The 26,587-nt window shown below is 43.3% G+C and overlaps 18 non-coding genes across 18 annotated transcripts; all 18 read left to right on the top strand.

The window, feature by feature from the left end:
- Positions 1-626: 626 nt before the first annotated feature.
- On the top strand, positions 627-697 carry trnag-ccc. Its single transcript has one exon. It is a non-coding gene; the product is annotated as a tRNA-Gly (tRNA).
- Positions 698-2,146: 1,449 nt separating this feature from the next.
- On the top strand, positions 2,147-2,217 carry trnag-ccc. The gene has a single exon. It is a non-coding gene; the product is annotated as a tRNA-Gly (tRNA).
- A 233-nt stretch (positions 2,218-2,450) lies between these two features.
- On the top strand, positions 2,451-2,521 carry trnag-ccc. The gene has a single exon. It is a non-coding gene; the product is annotated as a tRNA-Gly (tRNA).
- An 842-nt stretch (positions 2,522-3,363) lies between these two features.
- trnag-ccc lies at positions 3,364-3,434 on the top strand. The gene has a single exon. It is a non-coding gene; the product is annotated as a tRNA-Gly (tRNA).
- Positions 3,435-6,100: 2,666 nt separating this feature from the next.
- Positions 6,101-6,171, top strand: trnag-ccc. The gene has a single exon. It is a non-coding gene; the product is annotated as a tRNA-Gly (tRNA).
- Positions 6,172-7,316: 1,145 nt separating this feature from the next.
- On the top strand, positions 7,317-7,387 carry trnag-ccc. The gene has a single exon. It is a non-coding gene; the product is annotated as a tRNA-Gly (tRNA).
- Positions 7,388-8,685: 1,298 nt separating this feature from the next.
- Positions 8,686-8,756, top strand: trnag-ccc. The gene has a single exon. It is a non-coding gene; the product is annotated as a tRNA-Gly (tRNA).
- Positions 8,757-10,966: 2,210 nt separating this feature from the next.
- On the top strand, positions 10,967-11,037 carry trnag-ccc. Its single transcript has one exon. It is a non-coding gene; the product is annotated as a tRNA-Gly (tRNA).
- An 842-nt stretch (positions 11,038-11,879) lies between these two features.
- Positions 11,880-11,950, top strand: trnag-ccc. Its single transcript has one exon. It is a non-coding gene; the product is annotated as a tRNA-Gly (tRNA).
- A 1,450-nt stretch (positions 11,951-13,400) lies between these two features.
- Positions 13,401-13,471, top strand: trnag-ccc. Its single transcript has one exon. It is a non-coding gene; the product is annotated as a tRNA-Gly (tRNA).
- Positions 13,472-14,311: 840 nt separating this feature from the next.
- On the top strand, positions 14,312-14,382 carry trnag-ccc. The gene has a single exon. It is a non-coding gene; the product is annotated as a tRNA-Gly (tRNA).
- A 993-nt stretch (positions 14,383-15,375) lies between these two features.
- Positions 15,376-15,446, top strand: trnag-ccc. Its single transcript has one exon. It is a non-coding gene; the product is annotated as a tRNA-Gly (tRNA).
- Positions 15,447-16,896: 1,450 nt separating this feature from the next.
- On the top strand, positions 16,897-16,967 carry trnag-ccc. The gene has a single exon. It is a non-coding gene; the product is annotated as a tRNA-Gly (tRNA).
- Positions 16,968-18,417: 1,450 nt separating this feature from the next.
- On the top strand, positions 18,418-18,488 carry trnag-ccc. Its single transcript has one exon. It is a non-coding gene; the product is annotated as a tRNA-Gly (tRNA).
- A 1,146-nt stretch (positions 18,489-19,634) lies between these two features.
- trnag-ccc lies at positions 19,635-19,705 on the top strand. Its single transcript has one exon. It is a non-coding gene; the product is annotated as a tRNA-Gly (tRNA).
- Positions 19,706-23,438: 3,733 nt separating this feature from the next.
- Positions 23,439-23,509, top strand: trnag-ccc. Its single transcript has one exon. It is a non-coding gene; the product is annotated as a tRNA-Gly (tRNA).
- A 1,905-nt stretch (positions 23,510-25,414) lies between these two features.
- trnag-ccc lies at positions 25,415-25,485 on the top strand. Its single transcript has one exon. It is a non-coding gene; the product is annotated as a tRNA-Gly (tRNA).
- Positions 25,486-26,022: 537 nt separating this feature from the next.
- Positions 26,023-26,093, top strand: trnag-ccc. Its single transcript has one exon. It is a non-coding gene; the product is annotated as a tRNA-Gly (tRNA).
- The last annotated feature ends 494 nt before the right edge of the window (positions 26,094-26,587 follow it).

Genomic DNA, 26,587 nt, shown 5'->3' with positions numbered 1-26,587 from the left:
TCCATTAAAATGCAGTTAGCGCTAGTAGTGTAGGGGTATCATTCAAGATTCCCATTCTTGCGACCCGGGTCCAAATCCCGGCTAGCGCACAAGGTTTTTAAGAAATGTAAAGGGTCATTCTTCTAATTGAAAGCAGTAATTTCACTTTGTTGTCCATTAAAATGCAGTTAGCGCTAGTAGTGTAGGGGTATCATGCAAGATTCCCATTCTTGCGACCCGGGTCCGAGTCCCGGCTAGTGCACAAGGATTTTAAAATATGTAAAGGGTCATTCTTCTAATTGAAAGCAGTAATTTCACTTTGTTGTTGGGCAAAACGCAGTTAGCGCTAGTAGTGTAGGGGTATCATGCAAAATTCCCATTCTTGTGACCCGGGTCCGAGTCCCGGCTAGTGCACAAGGATTTTAAGAAATGTAAAGGGTCATTCTTCTAATTGAAAGCAGTCATTTCACTTTGTTGTTGGGCAAAATGCAATTAGCGCTAGTAGTGTAGGGGTATCATGCAAGATTCCCATTCTTGCGACCCGGGTCCGAGTCCCGGCTAGCGCACAAAGATTTTAACAAATATATAGGGTCATTCTTCTAATTGAAAGCAGTAATTTCACTTTGTTGTCCACTAAAATGCAGTTAGCGCTAGTAGTGTAGGGGTATCATGCAAGATTCCCATTCTTGCGACCCGGGTTCGAGTCCCGGCGAGCGCATAAAGATTTTAAGAAATGTAAAGGGTCGTTCTTCTAATTGAAAGCAGAAATTTAACTTTGTTGTTGGGCAAAACGCAGTTAGCGCTAGTAGTGTAGGGGTATCATGCAAGATTCCCATTCTTGCGACCCGGGTCCGAGTCCCGGCTAGCGCACAAGGATTTTAACAAATGTAAGGGGTCATTCTTCTAATTAAAAGCAGTAATTTCACTTTGTTGTCCATTAAAATGCAGTTAGCGCTAGTAGTGTAGGGGTATCATGCAAGATTCCCATTCTTGCGACCCGGGTCCGAGTCCCGGCTAGCGCATAAAGATTTTAAGAAATATATAGGGTCATTCTTCTAATTGAAAGCAGTAATTTCACTTTGTTGTTGGGCAAAATGCAGTTAGCGCTAGTAGTGTAGGGGTATCATGCAAGATTCCCATTCTTGCGACCCGGGTCCGAGTCCCGGCTAGCGCATAAGGATTTTAACAAATGTAAAGGGTCGTTCTTCTAATTGAAAGCAGTAATTTCACTTTGTTGTTGGGCAAAATGCAGTTAGCGCTAGTAGTGTAGGGGTATCATGCAAGATTCCCATTCTTGCAACCCGGGTCCGAGTCCCGGCTAGCGCACAAGGATTTTAACAAATGTAAGGGGTCATTCTTCTAATTGAAAGCAGTAATTTCACTTTGTTGTCCATTAAAACGCAGTTAGCGCTAGTAGTGTAGGGGTATCATGCAAGATTCCCATTCTTGCAACCCGGGTCCGAGTCCCGGCTAGCGCACAAGGATTTTAACAAATGTAAGGGGTCATTCTTCTAATTGAAAGCAGTAATTTCACTTTGTTGTCCATTAAAATGCAGTTAGCGCTAGTAGTGTAGGGGTATCATTCAAGATTCCCATTCTTGCGACCCGGGTCCAAGTCCCGGCTAGCGCACAAGGTTTTTAAGAAATGTAAAGGGTCATTCTTCTAATTGAAAGCAGTAATTTCACTTTGTTGTCCATTAAAATGCAGTTAGCGCTAGTAGTGTAGGGGTATCATGCAAGATTCCCATTCTTGCGACCCGGGTCCGAGTCCCGGCTAGTGCACAAGGATTTTAAAATATGTAAAGGGTCATTCTTCTAATTGAAAGCAGTAATTTCACTTTGTTGTTGGGCAAAACGCAGTTAGCGCTAGTAGTGTAGGGGTATCATGCAAAATTCCCATTCTTGTGACCCGGGTCCGAGTCCCGGCTAGTGCACAAGGATTTTAAGAAATGTAAAGGGTCATTCTTCTAATTGAAAGCAGTCATTTCACTTTGTTGTTGGGCAAAATGCAATTAGCGCTAGTAGTGTAGGGGTATCATGCAAGATTCCCATTCTTGCGACCCGGGTCCGAGTCCCGGCTAGCGCACAAAGATTTTAAGAAATATATAGGGTCATTCTTCTAATTGAAAGCAGTAATTTCACTTTGTTGTCCACTAAAATGCAGTTAGCGCTAGTAGTGTAGGGGTATCATGCAAGATTCCCATTCTTGCGACCCGGGTTCGAGTCCCGGCGAGCGCATAAAGATTTTAAGAAATGTAAAGGGTCGTTCTTCTAATTGAAAGCAGAAATTTCACTTTGTTGTTGGGCAAAACGCAGTTAGCGCTAGTAGTGTAGGGGTATCATGCAAGATTCCCATTCTTGCGACCCGGGTCCGAGTCCCGGCTAGCGCACAAAGATTTTAAGAAATATATAGGGTCATTCTTCTAATTGAAAGCAGTAATTTCACTTTGTTGTCCACTAAAATGCAGTTAGCGCTAGTAGTGTAGGGGTATCATGCAAGATTCCCATTCTTGCGACCCGGGTTCGAGTCCCGGCGAGCGCATAAAGATTTTAAGAAATGTAAAGGGTCGTTCTTCTAATTGAAAGCAGAAATTTCACTTTGTTGTTGGGCAAAACGCAGTTAGCGCTAGTAGTGTAGGGGTATCATGCAAGATTCCCATTCTTGCGACCCGGGTCCGAGTCCCGGCTAGCGCACAAGGATTTTAACAAATGTAAGGGGTCATTCTTCTAATTAAAAGCAGTAATTTCACTTTGTTGTCCATTAAAATGCAGTTAGCGCTAGTAGTGTAGGGGTATCATGCAAGATTCCCATTCTTGCGACCCGGGTCCGAGTCCCGGCTAGCGCATAAAGATTTTAAGAAATATATAGGGTCATTCTTCTAATTGAAAGCAGTAATTTCACTTTGTTGTTGGGCAAAATGCAGTTAGCGCTAGTAGTGTAGGGGTATCATGCAAGATTCCCATTCTTGCGACCCGGGTCCGAGTCCCGGCTAGCGCACAAGGATTTTAACAAATGTAAAGGGTCGTTCTTCTAATTGAAAGCAGTCATTTCACTTTGTTGTTCGGCAAAATGCAGTTAGCGCTAGTAGTGTAGGGGTATCATGCAAGATTCCCATTCTTGCGACCCGGGTCCGAGTCCCGGCTAGCGCACAAGGATTTTAACAAATGTAAGGGGTCATTCTTCTAATTGAAAGCAGTAATTTCACTTTGTTGTCCTTTAAAATGCAGTTAGCGCTAGTAGTGTAGGGGTATCATTCAAGATTCCCATTCTTGCGACCCGGGTTCCGAGTCCCGGCTAGCGCACAAGGATTTTAACAAATGTAAGGGGTCATTCTTCTAATTGAAATCAGTAATTTCACTTTGTTGTCCATTAAAATGCAGTTAGCGCTAGTAGTGTAGGGGTATCATGCAAGATTCCCATTCTTGTGACCCGGGTTCGAGTCCCGGCTAGCGCATAAAGATTTTAAGAAATGTAAAGGGTCGTTCTTCTAATTGAAAGCAGTAATTTCACTTTGTTGTCCGTTAAAATACAGTTAGCGCTAGTAATGTAGGGGTATCATGCAAAATTCCCATTCTTGCGACCCGGGTCCGAGTCCCGGCTAGCGCACAAGGATTTTAACAAATGTAAGGGGTCATTCTTCTAATTGAAAGCAGTAATTTCACTTTGTTGTCCATTAAAATGCAGTTAGCGCTAGTAGTGTAGGGGTATCATTCAAGATTCCCATTCTTGCGACCCGGGTCCAAGTCCCGGCTAGTGCACAAGGATTTTAAAATATGTAAAGGGTCATTCTTCTAATTGAAAGCAGTAATTTCACTTTGTTGTTGGGCAAAATGCAGTTAGCGCTAGTAGTGTAGGGGTATAATGCAAAATTCCCATTCTTGTGACCCGGGTCCGAGTCCCGGCTAGTGCACAAGGATTTTAAGAAATGTAAAGGGTCATTCTTCTAATTGAAAGCAGTAATTTCACTTTGTTGTCTGTTAAGATGCTGTTAGAGTTAGTAGTGTAGGAGTATCATGCAAGATTCCCATTCTTGCGACCCGGGTCCGAGTCCCGGCTAGCGCACAAGGATTTTAACAAATGTAAAGGGTCGTTCTTCTAATTGAAAGCAGTCATTTCACTTTGTTGTTGGGCAAAATGCAATTAGCGCTAGTAGTGTAGGGGTATCATGCAAGATTCCCATTCTTGCGACCCGGGTCCGAGTCCCGGCTAGCGCACAAAGATTTTAAGAAATGTAAAGGGTCATTCTTCTAATTGAAAGCAGTAATTTCACTTTGTTGTCCATTAAAATGCAGTTAGCGCTAGTAGTGTAGGGGTATCATGCAAGATCCCCATTCTTGCGACCCGGGTCCAAGTCCCGGCTAGCGCACAAGGATTTTAAGAAATGTAAAGGGTCATTCTTCTAATTGAAAGCAGTAATTTCACTTTGTTGTCCATTAAAATGCAGTTAGCGCTAGTAGTGTAGGGGTATCATGCAAGATTCCCATTCTTGCCACCCGGGTCCGAGTCCCGGCTAGCGCACAAGGATTTTAAGAAATGTAAAGGGTCATTCTTCTAATTGAAAGCAGTAATTTCACTTTGTTGTCCGTTAAAATGCAGTTAGCGCTAGTAGTGTAGGGGTATCATGCAAAATTCCCATTCTTGCGACCCGGGTTCCGAGTCCCGGCTAGTGCACAAGGATTTTAAAATATGTAAAGGGTCGTTCTTCTAATTGAAAGCAGTCATTTCACTTTGTTGTTGGGCAAAATGCAATTAGCGCTAGTAGTGTAGGGGTATCATGCAAGATTCCCATTCTTGCGACCCGGGTCCGAGTCCCGGCTAGCGCACAAAGATTTTAAGAAATATATAGGGTCATTCTTCTAATTGAAAGCAGTAATTTCACTTTGTTGTCCACTAAAATGCAGTTAGCGCTAGTAGTGTAGGGGTATCATGCAAGATTCCCATTCTTGCGACCCGGGTCCAAGTCCCGGCTAGTGCACAAGGATTTTAAAATATGTAAAGGGTCATTCTTCTAATTGAAAGCAGTAATTTCACTTTGTTGTTGGGCAAAATGCAGTTATCGCTAGTAGCGTAGGGGTATCATGCAAAATTCCCATTCTTGTGACCCGGGTCCGAGTCCCGGCTAGCGCACAAGGATTTTAACAAATGTAAGGGGTCGTTCTTCTAATTGAAAGCAGTCATTTCACTTTGTTGTTGGGCAAAATGCAATTAGCGCTAGTAGTGTAGGGGTATCATGCAAGATTCCCATTCTTGCGACCCGGGTCCGAGTCCCGGCTAGCGCATAAAGATTTTAAGAAATGTAAAGGGTCGTTCTTCTAATTGAAAGCAGTAATTTCACTTTGTTGTTGGGCAAAACGCAGTTAGCGCTAGTAGTGTAGGGGTATCATGCAGGATTCCCATTCTTGCGACCCGGGTCCGAGTCCCGGCTAGCGCACAAGGATTTTAACAAATGTAAGGGGTCATTCTTCTAATTGAAAGCAGTCATTTCACTTTGTTGTCCATTAAAATGCAGTTAGCGCTAGTAGTGTAGGGGTATCGTGCAAGATTCCCATTCTTGCGACCCGGGTTCGAGTCCCGGCTAGCGCATAAAGATTTTAAAAAATGTAAAGGGTCGTTCTTCTAATTGAAAACAGTCATTTCACTTTGTTGTTGGGCAAAATGCAGTTAGCGCTAGTAGTGTAGGGGTATCATGCAAGATTCCCATTCTTGCGACCCGGGTCCGAGTCCCGGCTAGCGCACAAAGATTTTAACAAATGTAAGGGGTCATTCTTCTAATTGAAAGCAGTAATTTCACTTTGTTGTCCATTAAAATGCAGTTAGCGCTAGTAGTGTAGGGGTATCGTGCAAGATTCCCATTCTTGCGACCCGGGTTCGAGTCCCGGCTAGCACATAAAGATTTTAAAAAATGGAAAGGGTCGTTCTTCTAATTGAAAGCAGTCATTTCACTTTGTTGTTGGGCAAAATGCAATTAGCGCTAGTAGTGTAGGGGTATCATGCAAGATTCCCATTCTTGCGACCCGGGTCCGAGTCCCGGCTAGCGCACAAAGATTTTAAGAAATATATAGGGTCATTCTTCTAATTGAAAGCAGTAATTTCACTTTGTTGTCCACTAAAATGCAGTTAGCGCTAGTAGTGTAGGGGTATCATGCAAGATTCCCATTCTTGCGACCCGGGTTCGAGTCCCGGCTAGCGCATAAAGATTTTAAGAAATGTAAAGGGTCGTTCTTCTAATTGAAAGCAGTAATTTCACTTTGTTGTTGGGCAAAACGCAGTTAGCGCTAGTAGTGTAGGGGTATCATGCAAGATTCCCATTTTTGCGACCCGGGTCCGAGTCCCGGCTAGCGCACAAGGATTTTAACAAATGTAAGGGGTCATTCTTCTAATTGAAAGCAGTAATTTCACTTTGTTGTCCGTTAAAATGCAGTTAGCGCTAGTAGTGTAGGGGTATCATGCAAGATTCCCATTCTTGCGACCCGGGTCCGAGTCCCGGCTAGTGCACAAGGATTTTAAAATATGTAAAGGGTCATTCTTCTAATTGAAAGAAGTAATTTCACTTTGTTGTTGGACAAAACGCAGTTAGCGCTAGTAGTGTAGGGGTATCATGCAAGATTCCCATTCTTGCGACCCGGGTCCAAGTCCCGGCTAGCGCACAAGGATTTTAACAAATGTAAGGGGTCATTCTTCTAATTGAAAGCAGTAATTTCACTTTGTTGTCCATTAAAATGCAGTTAGCGCTAGTAGTGTAGGGGTATCATTCAAGATTCCCATTCTTGCGACCCGGGTCCAAGTCCCGGCTAGCGCACAAGGTTTTTAAGAAATGTAAAGGGTCATTCTTCTAATTGAAAGCAGTAATTTCACTTTGTTGTCCGTTAAAATGCAGTTAGCGCTAGTAGTGTAGGGGTATCATGCAAGATTCCCATTCTTGCGACCCGGGTCCGAGTCCCGGCTAGTGCACAAGGATTTTAAAATATGTAAAGGGTCATTCTTCTAATTGAAAGCAGTAATTTCACTTTGTTGTTGGGCAAAACGCAGTTAGCGCTAGTAGTGTAGGGGTATCATGCAAGATTCCCATTCTTGCAACCCGGGTCCGAGTCCCGGCTAGCGCACAAGGATTTTAACAAATGTAAGGGGTCATTCTTCTAATTGAAAGCAGTAATTTCACTTTGTTGTCCATTAAAATGCAGTTAGCGCTAGTAGTGTAGGGGTATCATTCAAGATTCCCATTCTTGCGACCCGGGTCCGAGTCCCGGCTAGTGCACAAGGATTTTAAAATATGTAAAGGGTCATTCTTCTAATTGAAAGCAGTAATTTCACTTTGTTGTCCACTAAAATGCAATTAGCGCTAGTAGTGTAGGGGTATCATGCAAGATTCCCATTCTTGCGACCCGGGTTCGAGTCCCGGCTAGCGCATAAAGATTTTAAGAAATGTAAAGGGTCGTTCTTCTAATTGAAAGCAGAAATTTCACTTTGTTGTTGGGCAAAACGCAGTTAGCGCTAGTAGTGTAGGGGTATCATGCAAGATTCCCATTCTTGCGACCCGGGTCCGAGTCCCGGCTAGCGCACAAGGATTTTAACAAATGTAAGGGGTCATTCTTCTAATTAAAAGCAGTAATTTCACTTTGTTGTCCATTAAAATGCAGTTAGCGCTAGTAGTGTAGGGGTATCATGCAAGATTCCCATTCTTGCGACCCGGGTCCGAGTCCCGGCTAGCGCATAAAGATTTTAAGAAATATATAGGGTCATTCTTCTAATTGAAAGCAGTAATTTCACTTTGTTGTTAGGCAAAACGCAGTTAGCGCTAGTAGTGTAGGGGTATCATGCAAGATTCCCATTCTTGCGACCGTGGTCCGAGTCCCGGCTAGCGCACAAGGATTTTAACAAATGTAAAGGGTCGTTCTTCTAATTGAAAGCAGTCATTTCACTTTGTTGTTCGGCAAAATGCAGTTAGCGCTAGTAGTGTAGGGGTATCATGCAAGATTCCCATTCTTGCGACCCGGGTCCGAGTCCCGGCTAGCGCACAAAGATTTTAAGAAATATATAGGGTCATTCTTCTAATTGAAAGCAGTAATTTCACTTTGTTGTCCACTAAAATGCAGTTAGCGCTAGTAGTGTAGGGGTATCATGCAAGATTCCCATTCTTGCGACCCGGGTTAAAGTCCCGGCTAGCGCATAAAAATTTTAAGAAATGTAAAGGGTCGTTCTTCTAATTGAAAGCAGTAATTTCACTTTGTTGTTGGGCAAAATGCAGTTAGCGCTAGTAGTGTAGGGGTATCATGCAAGATTCCCATTCTTGCGACCCGGGTCCGAGTCCCGGCTAGCGCACAAGGATTTTAACAAATGTAAGGGGTCATTCTTCTAATTGAAAGCAGTAATTTCACTTTGTTGTCCATTAAAATGCAGTTAGCGCTAGTAGTGTAGGGGTATCATTCAAGATTCCCATTCTTGCGACCCGGGTTCCGAGTCCCGGCTAGTGCACAAGGATTTTAAAATATGTAAAGGGTCGTTCTTCTAATTGAAAGCAGTCATTTCACTTTGTTGTTGGGCAAAATGCAATTAGCGCTAGTAGTGTAGGGGTATCATGCAAGATTCCCATTCTTGCGACCCGGGTCCGAGTCCCGGCTAGCGCACAAAGATTTTAAGAAATATATAGGGTCATTCTTCTAATTGAAAGCAGTAATTTCACTTTGTTGTCCACTAAAATGCAGTTAGCGCTAGTAGTGTAGGGGTATCATGCAAGATTCCCATTCTTGCGACCCGGGTTCGAGTCCCGGCTAGCGCATAAAGATTTTAAGAAATGTAAAGGGTCGTTCTTCTAATTGAAAGCAGTAATTTCACTTTGTTGTTGGGCAAAACGCAGTTAGCGCTAGTAGTGTAGGGGTATCATGCAAGATTCCCATTCTTGCGACCCGGGTCCGAGTCCCGGCTAGCGCACAAGGATTTTAACAAATGTAAGGGGTCATTCTTCTAATTGAAAGCAGTAATTTCACTTTGTTGTCCATTAAAATGCAGTTAGCGCTAGTAGTGTAGGGGTATCATTCAAGATTCCCATTCTTGCAACCCGGGTTCGAGTCCCGGCTAGCGCATAAAGATTTTAAGAAATGTAAAGGGTCGTTCTTCTAATTGAAAACAGTCATTTCACTTTGTTGTTGGGCAAAATGCAGTTAGCGCTAGTAGTGTAGGGGTATCATGCAAGATTCCCATTCTTGCGACCCGGGTCCGAGTCCCGGCTAGCGCACAAAGATTTTAAGAAATATATAGGGTCATTCTTCTAATTGAAAGCAGTAATTTCACTTTGTTGTCCGTTAAAATGCAGTTAGCGCTAGTAGTGTAGGGGTATCATGCAAGATTCCCATTCTTGCGACCCGGGTCCGAGTCCCGGCTAGCGCACAAGGATTTTAACAAATGTAAGGGGTCATTCTTCTAATTGAAAGCAGTAATTTCACTTTGTTGTCCATTAAAATGCAGTTAGCGCTAGTAGTGTAGGGGTATCATGCAAGATTCCCATTCTTGCAACCCGGGTTCGAGTCCCGGCTAGCGCATAAAGATTTTAAGAAATGTAAAGGGTCGTTCTTCTAATTGAAAACAGTCATTTCACTTTGTTGTTGGGCAAAATGCAGTTAGCGCTAGTAGTGTAGGGGTATCATGCAAGATTCCCATTCTTGCGACCCGGGTCCGAGTCCCGGCTAGCGCACAAAGATTTTAAGAAATGTAAAGGGTCATTCTTCTAATTGAAAGCAGTAATTTCACTTTGTTGTTCGGCAAAATGCAGTTAGCGCTAGTAGTGTAGGGGTATCATGCAAGATTCCCATTCTTGCGACCCGGGTCTGAGTCCCGGCTAGCGCACAAGGATTTTAACAAATGTAAGGGGTCATTCTTCTAATTGAAAGCAGTAATTTCACTTTGTTGTCCATTAAAATGCAGTTAGCGCTAGTAGTGTAGGGGTATCATGCAAGATTCCCATTCTTGCAACCCGGGTTCTAGTCCCGGCTAGCGCATAAAGATTTTAAGAAATGTAAAGGGTCGTTCTTCTAATTGAAAACAGTCATTTCACTTTGTTGTTGGGCAAAATGCAGTTAGCGCTAGTAGTGTAGGGGTATCATGCAAGATTCCCATTCTTGCGACCCGGGTCCGAGTCCCGGCTAGCGCACAAAGATTTTAAGAAATGTAAAGGGTCATTCTTCTAATTGAAAGCAGTAATTTCACTTTGTTGTTCGGCAAAATGCAGTTAGCGCTAGTAGTGTAGGGGTATCATGCAAGATTCCCATTCTTGCGACCCGGGTCCGAGTCCCGGCTAGCGCACAAAGATTTTAAGAAATATATAGGGTCATTCTTCTAATTGAAAGCAGTAATTTCACTTTGTTGTCCACTAAAATGCAGTTAGCGCTAGTAGTGTAGGGGTATCATGCAAGATTCCCATTCTTGCGACCCGGGTTAAAGTCCCGGCTAGTGCATAAAAATTTTAAGAAATGTAAAGGGTCATTCTTCTTATTGAAAGCAGTAATTTCACTTTGTTGTTGGGCAAAATGCAGTTAGCGCTAGTAGTGTAAGGGTATCATGCAAGATTCCCATTCTTGCGACCCGGGTCCGAGTCCCGGCTAGCGCACAAGGATTTTAACAAATGTAAGGGGTCATTCTTCTAATTGAAAGCAGTAATTTCACTTTGTTGTCCATTAAAATGCAGTTAGCGCTAGTAGTGTAGGGGTATCATTCAAGATTCCCATTCTTGCGACCCGGGTTCCGAGTCCCGGCTAGTGCACAAGGATTTTAAAATATGTAAAGGGTCGTTCTTCTAATTGAAAGCAGTCATTTCACTTTGTTGTTGGGCAAAATGCAATTAGCGCTAGTAGTGTAGGGGTATCATGCAAGATTCCCATTCTTGCGACCCGGGTCCGAGTCCCGGCTAGCGCACAAAGATTTTAAGAAATATATAGGGTCATTCTTCTAATTGAAAGCAGTAATTTCACTTTGTTGTCCACTAAAATGCAGTTAGCGCTAGTAGTGTAGGGGTATCATGCAAGATTCCCATTCTTGCGACCCGGGTTCGAGTCCCGGCTAGCGCATAAAGATTTTAAGAAATGTAAAGGGTCGTTCTTCTAATTGAAAGCAGTAATTTCACTTTGTTGTTGGGCAAAATGCAGTTAGCGCTAGTAGTGTAGGGGTATCATGCAAGATTCCCATTCTTGCGACCCGGGTCCGAGTCCCGGCTAGCGCACAAGGATTTTAACAAATGTAAGGGGTCATTCTTCTAATTGAAAGCAGTAATTTCACTTTGTTGTCCATTAAAATGCAGTTAGCGCTAGTAGTGTAGGGGTATCATTCAAGATTCCCATTCTTGCAACCCGGGTTCGAGTCCCGGCTAGCGCATAAAGATTTTAAGAAATGTAAAGGGTCGTTCTTCTAATTGAAAACAGTCATTTCACTTTGTTGTTGGGCAAAATGCAGTTAGCGCTAGTAGTGTAGGGGTATCATGCAAGATTCCCATTCTTGCGACCCGGGTCCGAGTCCCGGCTAGCGCACAAAGATTTTAAGAAATGTAAAGGGTCATTCTTCTAATTGAAAGCAGTAATTTCACTTTGTTGTCCGTTAAAATGCAGTTAGCGCTAGTAGTGTAGGGGTATCATGCAAAATTCCCATTCTTGCGACCCGGGTTCCGAGTCCCGGCTAGTGCACAAGGATTTTAAAATATGTAAAGGGTCGTTCTTCTAATTGAAAGCAGTCATTTCACTTTGTTGTTAGGCAAAATGCAATTAGCGCTAGTAGTGTAGGGGTATCATGCAAGATTCCCATTCTTGCGACCCGGGTCCGAGTCCCGGCTAGCGCACAAAGATTTTAAGAAATATATAGGGTCATTCTTCTAATTGAAAGCAGTAATTTCACTTTGTTGTCCGCTAAAATGCAGTTAGCGCTAGTAGTGTAGGGGTATCATGCAAGATTCCCATTCTTGCGACCCGGGTTCGAGTCCCGGCTAGCGCATAAAGATTTTAAGAAATGTAAAGGGTCGTTCTTCTAATTGAAAGCAGTAATTTCACTTTGTTGTTGGGCAAAACGCAGTTAGCGCTAGTAGTGTAGGGGTATCATGCAAGATTCCCATTCTTGCGACCCGGGTCCGAGTCCCGGCTAGCGCACAAGGATTTTAACAAATGTAAGGGGTCATTCTTCTAATTGAAAGCAGTAATTTCACTTTGTTGTCCATTAAAATGCAGTTAGCGCTAGTAGTGTAGGGGTATCATACAAGATTCCCATTCTTGCGACCCGGGTCCAAGTCCCGGCTAGCGCACAAGGATTTTAAGAAATGTAAAGGGTCATTCTTCTAATTGAAAGCAGTAATTTCACTTTGTTGTCCGTTAAAATGCAGTTAGCGCTAGTAGTGTAGGGGTATCATGCAAGATTCCCATTCTTGCGACCCGGGTCCGAGTCCCGGCTAGTGCACGAGGATTTTAAAATATGTAAAGGGTCATTCTTCTAATTGAAAGAAGTAATTTCACTTTGTTGTTGGGCAAAACGCAGTTAGCGCTAGTAGTGTAGGGGTATCATGCAAGATTCCCATTCTTGCGACCCGGGTCCAAGTCCCGGCTAGCGCACAAGGATTTTAACAAATGTAAGGGGTCATTCTTCTAATTGAAAGCAGTAATTTCACTTTGTTGTCCATTAAAATGCAGTTAGCGCTAGTAGTGTAGGGGTATCATTCAAGATTCCCATTCTTGCGACCCGGGTCCAAGTCCCGGCTAGCGCACAAGGTTTTTAAGAAATGTAAAGGGTCATTCTTCTAATTGAAAGCAGTAATTTCACTTTGTTGTCCGTTAAAATGCAGTTAGCGCTAGTAGTGTAGGGGTATCATGCAAGATTCCCATTCTTGCGACCCGGGTCCGAGTCCCGGCTAGTGCACAAGGATTTTAAAATATGTAAAGGGTCATTCTTCTAATTGAAAGCAGTAATTTCACTTTGTTGTTGGGCAAAATGCAGTTAGCGCTAGTAGTGTAGGGGTATCATGCAAGATTCCCATTCTTGCGACCCGGGTCCGAGTCCCGGCTAGCGCACAAGGATTTTAAGAAATGTAAAGGGTCATTCTTCTAATTGAAAGCAGTAATTTCACTTTGTTGTCCGTTAAAATGCAGTTAGCGCTAGTAGTGTAGGGGTATCATGCAAAATTCCCATTCTTGCGACCCGGGTTCCGAGTCCCGGCTAGTGCACAAGGATTTTAAAATATGTAAAGGGTCGTTCTTCTAATTGAAAGCAGTCATTTCACTTTGTTGTTGGGCAAAATGCAATTAGCGCTAGTAGTGTAGGGGTATCATGCAAGATTCCCATTCTTGCGACCCGGGTCCGAGTCCCGGCTAGCGCACAAAGATTTTAAGAAATATATAGGGTCATTCTTCTAATTGAAAGCAGTAATTTCACTTTGTTGTCTGCTAAAATGCAGTTAGCGCTAGTAGTGTAGGGGTATCATGCAAGATTCCCATTCTTGCGACCCGGGTTCGAGTCCCGGCTAGCGCATAAAGATTTTAAGAAATGTAAAGGGTCGTTCTTCTAATTGAAAGCAGTAATTTCACTTTGTTGTTGGGCAAACGCAGTTAGCGCTAGTAGTGTAGGGGTATCATGCAAGATTCCCATTCTTGCGACCCGGGTCCGAGTCCCGGCTAGCGCACAAGGATTTTAACAAATGTAAGGGGTCATTCTTCTAATTGAAAGCAGTAATTTCACTTTGTTGTCCATTAAAATGCAATTAGCGCTAGTAGTGTAGGGGTATCATTCAAGATTCCCATTCTTGCAACCCGGGTTCGAGTCCCGGCTAGCGCATAAAGATTTTAAGAAATGTAAAGGGTCGTTCTTCTAATTGAAAACAGTCATTTCACTTTGTTGTTGGGCAAAATGCAGTTAGCGCTAGTAGTGTAGGGGTATCATGCAAGATTCCCATTCTTGCGACCCGGGTCCGAGTCCCGGCTAGCGCACAAAGATTTTAAGAAATGTAAAGGGTCATTCTTCTAATTGAAAGCAGTAATTTCACTTTGTTGTCCGTTAAAATGCAGTTAGCGCTAGTTGTGTAGGGGTATCATGCAAAATTCCCATTCTTGTCACCCGGGTCCGAGTCCCGGCTAGCGCACAAGGATTTTAACAAATGTAAAGGGTCGTTCTTCTAATTGAAAGCAGTAATTTCACTTTGTTGTTGGGCAAAACGCAGTTAGCGCTAGTAGTGTAGGGGTATCATGCAAGATTCCCGTACTTGCGACCCGGGTCCGAGTCCCGGCTAGCGCACAAAGATTTTAAGAAATATATAGGGTCATTCTTCTAATTGAAAGCAGTAATTTCACTTTGTTGTCCACTAAAATGCAGTTAGCGCTAGTAGTGTAGGGGTATCATGCAAGATTCCCATTCTTGCGACCCGGGTTCGAGTCCCGGCTAGCGCATAAAGATTTTAAGAAATGTAAAGGGTCGTTCTTCTAATTGAAAGCAGTCATTTCACTTTGTTGTTGGGCAAAATGCAGTTAGCGCTAGTAGTGTAGGGGTATCATGCAAGATTCCCATTCTTGCGACCCGGGTCCGAGTCCCGGCTAGCGCACAAGGATTTTAACAAATGTAAGGGGTCATTCTTCTAATTGAAATCAGTAATTTCACTTTGTTGTCCATTAAAATGCAGTTAGCGCTAGTAGTGTAGGGGTATCATGCAAGATTCCCATTCTTGTGACCCGGGTTCGAGTTCCGGCTAGCGCACAAGGATTTTAACAAATGTAAGGGGTCATTCTTCTAATTGAAAGCAGTAATTTCACTTTGTTGTCCATTAAAACGCAGTTAGCGCTAGTAGTGTAGGGGTATCATTCAAGATTCCCATTCTTGCGACCCGGGTCCAAGTCCCGGCTAGTGCACAAGGATTTTAAAATATGTAAAGGGTCATTCTTCTAATTGAAAGCAGTAATTTCACTTTGTTGTTGGGCAAAATGCAGTTAGCGCTAGTAGTGTAGGGGTATAATGCAAGATTCCCATTCTTGCGACCCGGGTCCGAGTCCCGGCTAGCGCACAAGGATTTTAACAAATGTAAGGGGTCATTCTTCTAATTGAAAGCAGTAATTTCACTTTGTTGTCCATTAAAATGCAGTTAGTGCTAGTAGTGTAGGGGTATCATTCAAGATTCCCATTCTTGCAACCCGGGTTCGAGTCCCGGCTAGCGCATAAAGATTTTAAGAAATGTAAAGGGTCGTTCTTCTAATTGAAAACAGTCATTTCACTTTGTTGTTGGGCAAAATGCAGTTAGCGCTAGTAGTGTAGGGGTATCATGCAAGATTCCCATTCTTGCGACCCGGGTCCGAGTCCCGGCTAGCGCACAAAGATTTTAAGAAATATATAGGGTCATTCTTCTAATTGAAAGCAGTAATTTCACTTTGTTGTCCGCTAAAATGCAGTTAGCGCTAGTAGTGTAGGGGTATCATGCAAGATTCCCATTCTTGCGACCCGGGTTCGAGTCCCGGCTAGCGCATAAAGATTTTAAGAAATGTAAAGGGTCGTTCTTCTAATTGAAAGCAGTAATTTCACTTTGTTGTTGGGCAAAACGCAGTTAGCGCTAGTAGTGTAGGGGTATCATGCAAGATTCCCATTCTTGCGACCCGGGTCCGAGTCCCGGCTAGCGCACAAGGATTTTAACAAATGTAAGGGGTCATTCTTCTAATTGAAAGCAGTAATTTCACTTTGTTGTCCATTAAAATGCAGTTAGCGCTAGTAGTGTAGGGGTATCATACAAGATTCCCATTCTTGCGACCCGGGTCCAAGTCCCGGCTAGCGCACAAGGATTTTAAGAAATGTAAAGGGTCATTCTTCTAATTGAAAGCAGTAATTTCACTTTGTTGTCCGTTAAAATGCAGTTAGCGCTAGTAGTGTAGGGGTATCATGCAAGATTCCCATTCTTGCGACCCGGGTCCGAGTCCCGGCTAGTGCACGAGGATTTTAAAATATGTAAAGGGTCATTCTTCTAATTGAAAGAAGTAATTTCACTTTGTTGTTGGGCAAAACGCAGTTAGCGCTAGTAGTGTAGGGGTATCATGCAAGATTCCCATTCTTGCGACCCGGGTCCAAGTCCCGGCTAGCGCACAAGGATTTTAACAAATGTAAGGGGTCATTCTTCTAATTGAAAGCAGTAATTTCACTTTGTTGTCCATTAAAATGCAGTTAGCGCTAGTAGTGTAGGGGTATCATTCAAGATTCCCATTCTTGCGACCCGGGTCCAAGTCCCGGCTAGCGCACAAGGTTTTTAAGAAATGTAAAGGGTCATTCTTCTAATTGAAAGCAGTAATTTCACTTTGTTGTCCGTTAAAATGCAGTTAGCGCTAGTAGTGTAGGGGTATCATGCAAGATTCCCATTCTTGCGACCCGGGTCCGAGTCCCGGCTAGTGCACAAGGATTTTAAAATATGTAAAGGGTCATTCTTCTAATTGAAAGCAGTAATTTCACTTTGTTGTTGGGCAAAATGCAGTTAGCGCTAGTAGTGTAGGGGTATCATGCAAGATTCCCATTCTTGCGACCCGGGTCCGAGTCCCGGCTAGCGCACAAGGATTTTAAGAAATGTAAAGGGTCATTCTTCTAATTGAAAGCAGTAATTTCACTTTGTTGTCCGTTAAAATGCAGTTAGCGCTAGTAGTGTAGGGGTATCATGCAAAATTCCCATTCTTGCGACCCGGGTTCCGAGTCCCGGCTAGTGCACAAGGATTTTAAAATATGTAAAGGGTCGTTCTTCTAATTGAAAGCAGTCATTTCACTTTGTTGTTGGGCAAAATGCAATTAGCGCTAGTAGTGTAGGGGTATCATGCAAGATTCCCATTCTTGCGACCCGGGTCCGAGTCCCGGCTAGCGCACAAAGATTTTAAGAAATATATAGGGTCATTCTTCTAATTGAAAGCAGTAATTTCACTTTGTTGTCTGCTAAAATGCAGTTAGCGCTAGTAGTGTAGGGGTATCATGCAAGATTCCCATTCTTGCGACCCGGGTTCGAGTCCCGGCTAGCGCATAAAGATTTTAAGAAATGTAAAGGGTCGTTCTTCTAATTGAAAGCAGTAATTTCACTTTGTTGTTGGGCAAAACGCAGTTAGCGCTAGTAGTGTAGGGGTATCATGCAAGATTCCCATTCTTGCGACCCGGGTCCGAGTCCCGGCTAGCGCACAAGGATTTTAACAAATGTAAGGGGTCATTCTTCTAATTGAAAGCAGTAATTTCACTTTGTTGTCCATTAAAATGCAGTTAGCGCTAGTAGTGTAGGGGTATCATACAAGATTCCCATTCTTGCGACCCGGGTCCAAGTCCCGGCTAGCGCACAAGGTTTTTAAGAAATGTAAAGGGTCATTCTTCTAATTGAAAGCAGTAATTTCACTTTGTTGTCCGTTAAAATGCAGTTAGCGCTAGTAGTGTAGGGGTATCATGCAAGATTCCCATTCTTGAGACCCGGGTCCGAGTCCCGGCTAGTGCACGAGGATTTTAAAATATGTAAAGGGTCATTCTTCTAATTGAAAGAAGTAATTTCACTTTGTTGTTGGGCAAAACGCAGTTAGCGCTAGTAGTGTAGGGGTATCATGCAAGATTCCCATTCTTGCGACCCTGGTCCAAGTCCCGGCTAGCGCACAAGGATTTTAACAAATGTAAGGGGTCATTCTTCTAATTGAAAGCAGTAATTTCACTTTGTTGTCCATTAAAATGCAGTTAGCGCTAGTAGTGTAGGGGTATCATTCAAGATTCCCATTCTTGCGACCCGGGTCCAAGTCCCGGCTAGCGCACAAGGTTTTTAAGAAATGTAAAGGGTCATTCTTCTAATTGAAAGCAGTAATTTCACTTTGTTGTCCGTTAAAATGCAGTTAGCGCTAGTAGTGTAGGGGTATCATGCAAGATTCCCATTCTTGCGACCCGGGTCCGAGTCCCGGCTAGTGCACAAGGATTTTAAAATATGTAAAGGGTCATTCTTCTAATTGAAAGCAGTAATTTCACTTTGTTGTTGGGCAAAATGCAGTTAGCGCTAGTAGTGTAGGGGTATCATGCAAGATTCCCATTCTTGCGACCCGGGTCCGAGTCCCGGCTAGCGCACAAGGATTTTAACAAATGTAAGGGGTCATTCTTCTAATTGAAAGCAGTAATTTCACTTTGTTGTCCATTAAAATGCAGTTAGCGCTAGTAGTGTAGGGGTATCATTCAAGATTCCCATTCTTGCGACCCGGGTTCCGAGTCCCGGCTAGTGCACAAGGATTTTAAAATATGTAAAGGGTCGTTCTTCTAATTGAAAGCAGTCATTTCACTTTGTTGTTGGGCAAAATGCAATTAGCGCTAGTAGTGTAGGGGTATCATGCAAGATTCCCATTCTTGCGACCCGGGTCCGAGTCCCGGCTAGCGCACAAAGATTTTAAGAAATGTAAAGGGTCATTCTTCTAATTGAAAGCAGTAATTTCACTTTGTTGTCCACTAAAATGCAGTTAGCGCTAGTAGTGTAGGGGTATCATGCAAGATTCCCATTCTTGCGACCCGGGTTCGAGTCCCGGCTAGCGCATAAAGATTTTAAGAAATGTAAAGGGTCGTTCTTCTAATTGAAAGCAGTAATTTCACTTTGTTGTTGGGCAAAGCGCAGTTAGCGCTAGTAGTGTAGGGGTATCATGCAAGATTCCCATTCTTGCGACCCGGGTCCGAGTCCCGGCTAGCGCACAAGGATTTTAACAAATGTAAGGGGTCATTCTTCTAATTGAAAGCAGTAATTTCACTTTGTTGTCCATTAAAATGCAGTTAGCGCTAGTAGTGTAGGGGTATCATTCAAGATTCCCATTCTTGCAACCCGGGTTCGAGTCCCGGCTAGCGCATAAAGATTTTAAGAAATGTAAAGGGTCGTTCTTCTAATTGAAAACAGTCATTTCACTTTGTTGTTGGGCAAAATGCAGTTAGCGCTAGTAGTGTAGGGGTATCATGCAAGATTCCCATTCTTGCGACCCGGGTCCGAGTCCCGGCTAGCGCACAAAGATTTTAAGAAATATATAGGGTCATTCTTCTAATTGAAAGCAGTAATTTCACTTTGTTGTCCTTTAAAATGCAGTTAGCGCTAGTAGTGTAGGGGTATCATGCAAGATTCCCATTCTTGCGACCCGGGTCCGAGTCCCGGCTAGCGCACAAGGATTTTAAAAAATGTAAGGGGTCATTCTTCTAATTGAAAGCAGTAATTTCACTTTGTTGTCCATTAAAATGCAGTTAGAGCTAGTAGTGTAGGGGTATCATGCAAGATTCCCATTCTTGCAACCCGGGTTCGAGTCCCGGCTAGCGCACAAAGATTTTAAGAAATGTAAAGGGTCATTCTTCTAATTGAAAGCAGTAATTTCACTTTGTTGTCCGTTAAAATGCAGTTAGCGCTAGTAGTGTAGGGGTATCATGCAAATTTCCCATTCTTGCGACCCGGGTTCCGAGTCCCGGCTAGTGCACAAGGATTTTAAAATATGTAAAGGGTCGTTCTTCTAATTGAAAGCAGTCATTTCACTTTGTTGTTGGGCAAAATGCAATTAGCGCTAGTAGTGTAGGGGTATCATGCAAGATTCCCATTCTTGCGACCCGGGTCCGAGTCCCGGCTAGCGCACAAGGATTTTAACAAATGTAAGGGGTCATTCTTCTAATTGAAAGCAGTAATTTCACTTTGTTGTCCATTAAAATGCAGTTAGCGCTAGTAGTGTAGGGGTATCATGCAAGATTCCCATTCTTGCAACCCGGGTTCGAATCCCGGCTAGCGCATAAAGATTTTAAGAAATGTAAAGGGTCGTTCTTCTAATTAAAAACAGTCATTTCACTTTGTTGTTGGGCAAAATGCAGTTAGCGCTAGTAGTGTAGGGGTATCATGCAAGATTCCCATTCTTGCGACCCGGGTCCGAGTCCCGGCTAGCGCACAAAGATTTTAAGAAATGTAAAGGGTCATTCTTCTAATTGAAAGCAGTAATTTCACTTTGTTGTCCGTTAAAATGCAGTTAGCGCTAGTAGTGTAGGGGTATCATGCAAATTTCCCATTCTTGCGACCCGGGTTCCGAGTCCCGGCTAGTGCACAAGGATTTTAAAATATGTAAAGGGTCGTTCTTCTAATTGAAAGCAGTCATTTCACTTTGTTGTTGGGCAAAATGCAATTAGCGCTAGTAGTGTAGGGGTATCATGCAAGATTCCCATTCTTGCGACCCGGGTCCGAGTCCCGGCTAGCGCACAAAGATTTTAAGAAATATATAGGGTCATTCTTCTAATTGAAAGCAGTAATTTCACTTTGTTGTCCACTAAAATGCAGTTAGCGCTAGTAGTGTAGGGGTATCATGCAAGATTCCCATTCTTGCGACCCGGGTTAAAGTCCCGGCTAGCGCATAAAGATTTTAAGAAATGTAAAGGGTTGTTCTTCTAATTGAAAGCAGTAATTTCACTTTGTTGTTGGGCAAAATGCAGTTAGCGCTAGTAGTGTAGGGGTATCATGCAAGATTCCCATTCTTGCGACCCGGGTCCGAGTCCCGGCTAGCGCACAAGGATTTTAACAAATGTAAGGGGTCATTCTTCTAATTGAAAGCAGTAATTTCACTTTGTTGTCCATTAAAATGCAGTTAGCGCTAGTAGTGTAGGGGTATCATGCAAGATTCCCATTCTTGCAACCCGGGTTCGAGTCCCGGCTAGCGCATAAAGATTTTAAGAAATGTAAAGGGTCGTTCTTCTAATTGAAAACAGTCATTTCACTTTGTTGTTGGGCAAAATGCAATTAGCGCTAGTAGTGTAGGGGTATCATGCAAGATTCCCATTCTTGCAACCCGGGTTCGAGTCCCGGCTAGCGCATAAAGATTTTAAGAAATGTAAAGGGTCGTTCTTCTAATTGAAAGCAGAAATTTCACTTTGTTGTTGGGCAAAACGCAGTTAGCGCTAGTAGTGTAGGGGTATCATGCAAGATTCCCATTCTTGCGACCCGGGTCCGAGTCCCGGCTAGCGCACAAGGATTTTAACAAATGTAAGGGGTCATTCTTCTAATTGAAAGCAGTAATTTCACTTTGTTGTCCATTAAAATGCAGTTAGCGCTAGTAGTGTAGGGGTATCATGCAAGATTCCCATTCTTGCGACCCGGGTCCGAGTCCCGGCTAGCGCATAAAGATTTTAAGAAATATATAGGGTCATTCTTCTAATTGAAAGCAGTAATTTCACTTTGTTGTTGGGCAAAATGCAGTTAGCGCTAGTAGTGTAGGGGTATCATGCAAGATTCCCATTCTTGCGACCCGGGTCCGAGTCCCGGCTAGCGCACAAGGATTTTAACAAATGTAAAGGGTCGTTCTTCTAATTGAAAGCAGTCATTTAACTTTGTTGTTCGGCAAAATGCAGTTAGCGCTAGTAGTGTAGGGGTATCATGCAAGATTCCCATTCTTGCGACCCGGGTCCGAGTCCCGGCTAGCGCACAAAGATTTTAAGAAATATATAGGGTCATTCTTCTAATTGAAAGCAGTAATTTCACTTTGTTGTCCACTAAAATGCAGTTAGCGCTAGTAGTGTAGGGGTATCATGCAAGATTCCCATTCTTGCGACCCGGGTTAAAGTCCCGGCTAGCGCATAAAAATTTTAAGAAATGTAAAGGGTCGTTCTTCTAATTGAAAGCAGTAATTTCACTTTGTTGTTGGGCAAAATGCAGTTAGCGCTAGTAGTGTAGGGGTATCATGCAAGATTCCCATTCTTGCGACCCGGGTCCGAGTCCCGGCTAGCGCACAAGGATTTTAACAAATGTAAGGGGTCATTCTTCTAATTGAAAGCAGTAATTTCACTTTGTTGTCCATTAAAATGCAGTTAGCGCTAGTAGTGTAGGGGTATCATGCAAGATTCCCATTCTTGCAACCCGGGTTCGAGTCCCGGCTAGCGCATAAAGATTTTAAGAAATGTAAAGGGTCGTTCTTCTAATTGAAAACAGTCATTTCACTTTGTTGTTGGGCAAAATGCAGTTAGCGCTAGTAGTGTAGGGGTATCATGCAAGATTCCCATTCTTGCGACCCGGGTCCGAGTCCCGGCTAGCGCACAAAGATTTTAAGAAATGTAAAGGGTCATTCTTCTAATTGAAAGCAGTAATTTCACTTTGTTGTTGGGCAAAATGCAGTTAGCGCTAGTAGTGTAGGGGTATCATGCAAGATTCCCATTCTTGCGACCCGGGTCCGAGTCCCGGCTAGCGCACAAGGATTTTAACAAATGTAAGGGGTCATTCTTCTAATTGAAAGCAGTAATTTCACTTTGTTGTCCATTAAAATGCAGTTAGCGCTAGTAGTGTAGGGGTATCATTCAAGATTCCCATTCTTGCGACCCGGGTTCCGAGTCCCGGCTAGTGCACAAGGATTTTAAAATATGTAAAGGGTCGTTCTTCTAATTGAAAGCAGTCATTTCACTTTGTTGTTGGGCAAAACGCAATTAGCGCTAGTAGTGTAGGGGTATCATGCAAGATTCCCATTCTTGCGACCCGGGTCCGAGTCCCGGCTAGCGCACAAAGATTTTAAGAAATATATAGGGTCATTCTTCTAATTGAAAGCAGTAATTTCACTTTGTTGTCCACTAAAATGCAGTTAGCGCTAGTAGTGTAGGGGTATCATGCAAGATTCCCATTCTTGCGACCCGGGTCCGAGTCCCGGCTAGCGCATAAAGATTTTAAGAAATATATAGGGTCATTCTTCTAATTGAAAGCAGTAATTTCACTTTGTTGTTGGGCAAAATGCAGTTAGCGCTAGTAGTGTAGGGGTATCATGCAAGATTCCCATTCTTGCGACCCGGGTCCGAGTCCCGGCTAGCGCACAAAGATTTTAAGAAATATATAGGGTCATTCTTCTAATTGAAAGCAGTAATTTCACTTTGTTGTCCACTAAAATGCAGTTAGCGCTAGTAGTGTAGGGGTAACATGCAAGATTCCCATTCTTGCGACCCGGGTTAAAGTCCCGGCTAGCGCATAAAAATTTTAAGAAATGTAAAGGGTCGTTCTTCTAATTGAAAGCAGTAATTTCACTTTGTTGTTGGGCAAAATGCAGTTAGCGCTAGTAGTGTAGGGGTATCATGCAAGATTCCCATTCTTGCGACCCGGGTCCGAGTCCCGGCTAGCGCACAAGGATTTTAACAAATGTAAGGGGTCATTCTTCTAATTGAAAGCAGTAATTTCACTTTGTTGTCCATTAAAATGCAGTTAGCGCTAGTAGTGTAGGGGTATCATTCAAGATTCCCATTCTTGCGACCCGGGTTCCGAGTCCCGGCTAGTGCACAAGGATTTTAAAATATGTAAAGGGTCGTTCTTCTAATTGAAAGCAGTCATTTCACTTTGTTGTTGGGCAAAATGCAATTAGCGCTAGTAGTGTAGGGGTATCATGCAAGATTCCCATTCTTGCGACCCGGGTCCGAGTCCCGGCTAGCGCACAAAGATTTTAAGAAATATATAGGGTCATTCTTCTAATTGAAAGCAGTAATTTCCACTTTGTTGTCCACTAAAATGCAGTTAGCGCTAGTAGTGTAGGGGTATCATGCAAGATTCCCATTCTTGCGACCCGGGTTCGAGTCCCGGCTAGCGCATAAAGATTTTAAGAAATGTAAAGGGTCGTTCTTCTAATTGAAAGCAGTAATTTCACTTTGTTGTTGGGCAAAACGCAGTTAGCGCTAGTAGTGTAGGGGTATCATGCAAGATTCCCATTCTTGCGACCCGGGTCCGAGTCCCGGCTAGCGCACAAGGATTTTAACAAATGTAAGGGGTCATTCTTCTAATTGAAAGCAGTAATTTCACTTTGTTGTCCATTAAAATGCAGTTAGCGCTAGTAGTGTAGGGGTATCATTCAAGATTCCCATTCTTGCAACCCGGGTTCGAGTCCCGGCTAGCGCATAAAGATTTTAAGAAATGTAAAGGGTCGTTCTTCTAATTGAAAACAGTCATTTCACTTTGTTGTTGGGCAAAATGCAGTTAGCGCTAGTAGTGTAGGGGTATCATGCAAGATTCCCATTCTTGCGACCCGGGTCCGAGTCCCGGCTAGCGCACAAAGATTTTAAGAAATATATAGGGTCATTCTTCTAATTGAAAGCAGTAATTTCACTTTGTTGTCCTTTAAAATGCAGTTAGCGCTAGTAGTGTAGGGGTATCATGCAAGATTCCCATTCTTGCGACCCGGGTCCGAGTCCCGGCTAGCGCACAAAGATTTTAAGAAATGTAAAGGGTCATTCTTCTAATTGAAAGCAGTAATTTCACTTTGTTGTTCGGCAAAATGCAGTTAGCGCTAGTAGTGTAGGGGTATCATGCAAGATTCCCGTTCTTGCGACCCGGGTCCGAGTCCCGGCTAGCGCACAAGGATTTTAACAAATGTAAGGGGTCATTCTTCTAATTGAAAGCAGTAATTTCACTTTGTTGTCCATTAAAATGCAGTTAGCGCTAGTAGTGTAGGGGTATCATGCAAGATTCCCATTCTTGCAACCCGGGTTCGAGTCCCGGCTAGCGCATAAAGATTTTAAGAAATGTAAAGGGTCGTTCTTCTAATTGAAAACAGTCATTTCACTTTGTTGTTGGGCAAAATGCAGTTAGCGCTAGTAGTGTAGGGGTATCATGCAAGATTCCCATTCTTGCGACCCGGGTCCGAGTCCCGGCTAGCGCACAAAGATTTTAAGAAATGTAAAGGGTCATTCTTCTAATTGAAAGCAGTAATTTCACTTTGTTGTTCGGCAAAATGCAGTTAGCGCTAGTAGTGTAGGGGTATCATGCAAGATTCCCATTCTTGCGACCCGGGTCCGAGTCCCGGCTAGCGCACAAAGATTTTAAGAAATATATAGGGTCATTCTTCTAATTGAAAGCAGTAATTTCACTTTGTTGTCCACTAAAATGCAGTTAGCGCTAGTAGTGTAGGGGTATCATGCAAGATTCCCATTCTTGCGACCCGGGTTAAAGTCCCGGCTAGTGCATAAAAATTTTAAGAAATGTAAAGGGTCGTTCTTCTAATTGAAAGCAGTAATTTCACTTTGTTGTCCACTAAAATGCAGTTAGCGCTAGTAGTGTAGGGGTATCATGCAAGATTCCCATTCTTGCGACCCGGGTCCGAGTCCCGGCTAGCGCACAAGGATTTTAACAAATGTAAGGGGTCATTCTTCTAATTGAAAGCAGTAATTTCACTTTGTTGTCCATTAAAATGCAGTTAGCGCTAGTAGTGTAGGGGTATCATTCAAGATTCCCATTCTTGCGACCCGGGTTCCGAGTCCCGGCTAGTGCACAAGGATTTTAAAATATGTAAAGGGTCGTTCTTCTAATTGAAAGCAGTCATTTCACTTTGTTGTTGGGCAAAATGCAATTAGCGCTAGTAGTGTAGGGGTATCATGCAAGATTCCCATTCTTGCAACCCGGGTCCGAGTCCCGGCTAGCGCACAAAGATTTTAAGAAATATATAGGGTCATTCTTCTAATTGAAAGCAGTAATTTCACTTTGTTGTCCACTAAATGCAGTTAGCGCTAGTAGTGTAGGGGTATCATGCAAGATTCCCATTCTTGCGACCCGGGTTCGAGTCCCGGCTAGCGCATAAAGATTTTAAGAAATGTAAAGGGTCGTTCTTCTAATTGAAAGCAGTAATTTCACTTTGTTGTTGGGCAAAACGCAGTTAGCGCTAGTAGTGTAGGGGTATCATGCAAGATTCCCATTCTTGCGACCCGGGTCCGAGTCCCGGCTAGCGCACAAGGATTTTAACAAATGTAAGGGGTCATTCTTCTAATTGAAAGCAGTAATTTCACTTTGTTGTCCATTAAAATGCAGTTAGCGCTAGTAGTGTAGGGGTATCATTCAAGATTCCCATTCTTGCGACCCGGGTTCCGAGTCCCGGCTAGTGCACAAGGATTTTAAAATATGTAAAGGGTCGTTCTTCTAATTGAAAGCAGTCATTTCACTTTGTTGTTGGGCAAAATGCAATTAGCGCTAGTAGTGTAGGGGTATCATGCAAGATTCCCATTCTTGCAACCCGGGTCCGAGTCCCGGCTAGCGCACAAAGATTTTAAGAAATATATAGGGTCATTCTTCTAATTGAAAGCAGTAATTTCACTTTGTTGTCCACTAAATCCAGTTAGCGCTAGTAGTGTAGGGGTATCATGCAAGATTCCCATTCTTGCGACCCGGGTTCGAGTCCCGGCTAGCGCATAAAGATTTTAAGAAATGTAAAGGGTCGTTCTTCTAATTGAAAGCAGTAATTTCACTTTGTTGTTGGGCAAAACGCAGTTAGCGCTAGTAGTGTAGGGGTATCATGCAAGATTCCCATTCTTGCGACCCGGGTCCGAGTCCCGGCTAGCGCACAAGGATTTTAACAAATGTAAGGGGTCATTCTTCTAATTGAAAGCAGTAATTTCACTTTGTTGTCCATTAAAATGCAGTTAGCGCTAGTAGTGTAGGGGTATCATGCAAGATTCCCATTCTTGCGACCCGGGTCCGAGTCCCGGCTAGCGCACAAAGATTTTAAGAAATGTAAAGGGTCATTCTTCTAATTGAAAGCAGTAATTTCACTTTGTTGTCCGTTAAAATGCAGTTAGCGCTAGTAGTGTAGGGGTATCATGCAAAATTCCCATTCTTGTCACCCGGGTCCGAGTCCCGGCTAGCGCACAAGGATTTTAACAAATGTAAAGGGTCGTTCTTCTAAT

The sequence above is a fragment of the Xenopus tropicalis genome, chromosome 5 (assembly GCF_000004195.4).
Source record: "Xenopus tropicalis strain Nigerian chromosome 5, UCB_Xtro_10.0, whole genome shotgun sequence".
Taxonomy (NCBI): Eukaryota; Metazoa; Chordata; class Amphibia; order Anura; family Pipidae; genus Xenopus; species Xenopus tropicalis.
This window is presented reverse-complemented; position numbering and strand designations above follow the sequence as displayed.